Consider the following 2471-nt stretch of genomic DNA (forward strand, 5'->3'; position numbering starts at 1 on the left):
AAAATGACTCCAAATATGATCAATACAAATTAAAAATGTTCCAAAAGGACTCTGAGTTTATTTCTTCAAATCAAAGACAGACGATACCGGTCCACCTGCAGCCCGCCAGCTGTTCTGACTGGAACACTGGTGGATCTAAAGGTAGAACCTCAGGACTGAAGGTTTGTGTTCAGGCCTGAATGTGACCTACGAGATCTGAACTGGTCGTGTGTAATCTGATATCAGAGACAGTACTCTGATTACTGACAGGGGATAGAGGTTAGAACCATGGGACCTTTCAGTTGTCCTGGGAGGATCCAGGTGTTCTACAGGTGTTCTACAGGTGAGTGTACAGGTGAGTGTACAGTGCAGGTGTGGGGAGGCTCACTGCTGTCAGTCACTGGGTTTATTTTCCTCGTCGCTGTTTTTAGTCGTCGTTTACTTTCCTTTTATTTGTTGTGTTTATTTGTTGTCTTCAGCTGCTGTTTCTTTTGCTTCTGCTGTGAGGCCTCCTGGTTACGTTCAGAACCGAAGCCACTCGGCCGTGTTCTGGCGAAGGTCCTGGTTTGCAGTGAATGTTCTGGAGCTAACGGGTCGATCCAGCGGCTCTGTTCTGTCCCATAAAGCTCCGCGTGTGGTTTGTAGAGAAGCTCCGTTGGTGAAGTGACCTGAGGTGACATCATCTCCTCTGAAACAGAACCAGGACGTGAGCCCACCTGCTGGACCAGCTCCACCTGCTGGACCAGCTCCACCTGTCCGGGCGGCTCCACCTGTCGGAGTGGCTCCACCTGTTGGCGCCACCAACCTGTGACTACTGTTCAGGCTTCTCAAAGGGCCCAGTGATGCTGTGAGCTCAGCGTGTTCTACAGCAGATTAGCGCCACAACACGTGTCGCCATGAATGAGCCTTTATCAGCTGCAGCGGCTGCAGCGCTGCGATAAGAGACGCCTCAGGACCGCCATGTTCACGCTCCACCGGGATCACTGGAGCGCTGCGCCGCCGCTGCTGCTGCTGCTGCTGCTGCATGGAGCTGAATGGAGCTGAATGGAGCTGCATGGAGCTGCAGCACCCAGAGGAAGGCCTCACCTCCACCACGTCTACAGCAGGTTTAACACACAACGAAGTTGTCGTGGTGTCTCATGTTGTGTTTTTCTGTCTTTTTGTGTCTCTGTCTCTGGTTTCAGTCTTTTTTCTTTAATGTATTTTTTGGGCTTTTGTCTTTGTTCAGAGCAGTAGAGAGACAGGAAGGGGGAGAGGAATGGGAGCAGACCTGCAGCGAAGGGTCCTGAGCAGGAGTCGAACCCACAACCGCTGCATCTGGGAACTATAGCCAACTAGCTAGCTACAGCTAACTAGCTAGCTACAGCTAACTAGCTAGCTACAGCTAACTAGAGCCTGTTCATGGGTCACCTGCTCAGCAGGTAGGGGCTATGGGTCACTGCTATTGGCTGTTTTCNAATCCATTATTGGTGATCGATAATCAGCAGGAGACCCGTGGTTCTGCTCAGATCCTCTGAACCGGCGCTGTTCTGCTTCACATCAGGAGGACATCAGTTTGTTTTAATGTGACCGGACAGTAACGGAGTATTTCTGTACTTTGTACTCGAGTATTTCCTCGTGAAGCTTCTAATGTTTGATTTTATTTTTATTTATTATATTTTATTCTTCTCTGAGACGTTCATTAAATGATGACGCTTCGTTCTGGTCCATAAGCACCGAACCTCTGCTCCTCACGGGACCGTTTGTCTTTTTCCTTCATTCAACTCAGTCCAGTGGGTTTTATAAAGAACAAACTGTATTTTGTTTTACTTTTATCTTCATGGTTCTGAGGAGAACATTTGATGCTTTTCTTCATGCTGTTTATAAAATAACTAAATTAAACGGAATCATTTACAAAACACGCAACAGAAGCAAAAAGTCTGAGATTAATTCACCAAATATATGAATGAATAGATGAACCAACAGCGTCACGAGCCGGTCAGACACCTGGAGGACGTGTCCGACCAAAGCCACGTCCCCCAACAGGCCAGGACGACCTACAGTCGGCTGAAGGAGGATTCAGAGACATTCCTCCAGCTGCAGGGAAACAGCCAGCGTTTGGACCTTCGGAACATCACGGCTGTTCAGAGCTGGAGGGCTTCCAGTCCTTCTGCTCTCTGTGTATTCCAGATGAACTCCACAGATTCAGAAGATAAAAGCTGTAATAAAGTGTAAGGCAGCGATCAGACGTATCGATCCGGCGGCCAGTAAATAATCAGCCTCACTGATGAACACATGAACAGCGGCTACAGTCCAGCTGCAACCAGAACAAACCGCCGTTTACGTCATGAAACCGGTTCTGTTGCTGCTACAAGGTGCAGGAAAGTATCAGCTGTTTAATTAGTCTGAGTGATTAATTTAGGAGGAAGCCTGATGCTCAGTAGCTCTGACCTGAATTATTGATCATATATTCAATCAGAGGCTCTTTATAACCACTATAGAATAAAGCTCTG

This window comes from Stegastes partitus, unplaced genomic scaffold (genome assembly GCF_000690725.1).
Source record: "Stegastes partitus isolate 25-593 unplaced genomic scaffold, Stegastes_partitus-1.0.2 Scaffold1232, whole genome shotgun sequence".
Classification (NCBI taxonomy): Eukaryota; Metazoa; Chordata; class Actinopteri; family Pomacentridae; genus Stegastes; species Stegastes partitus.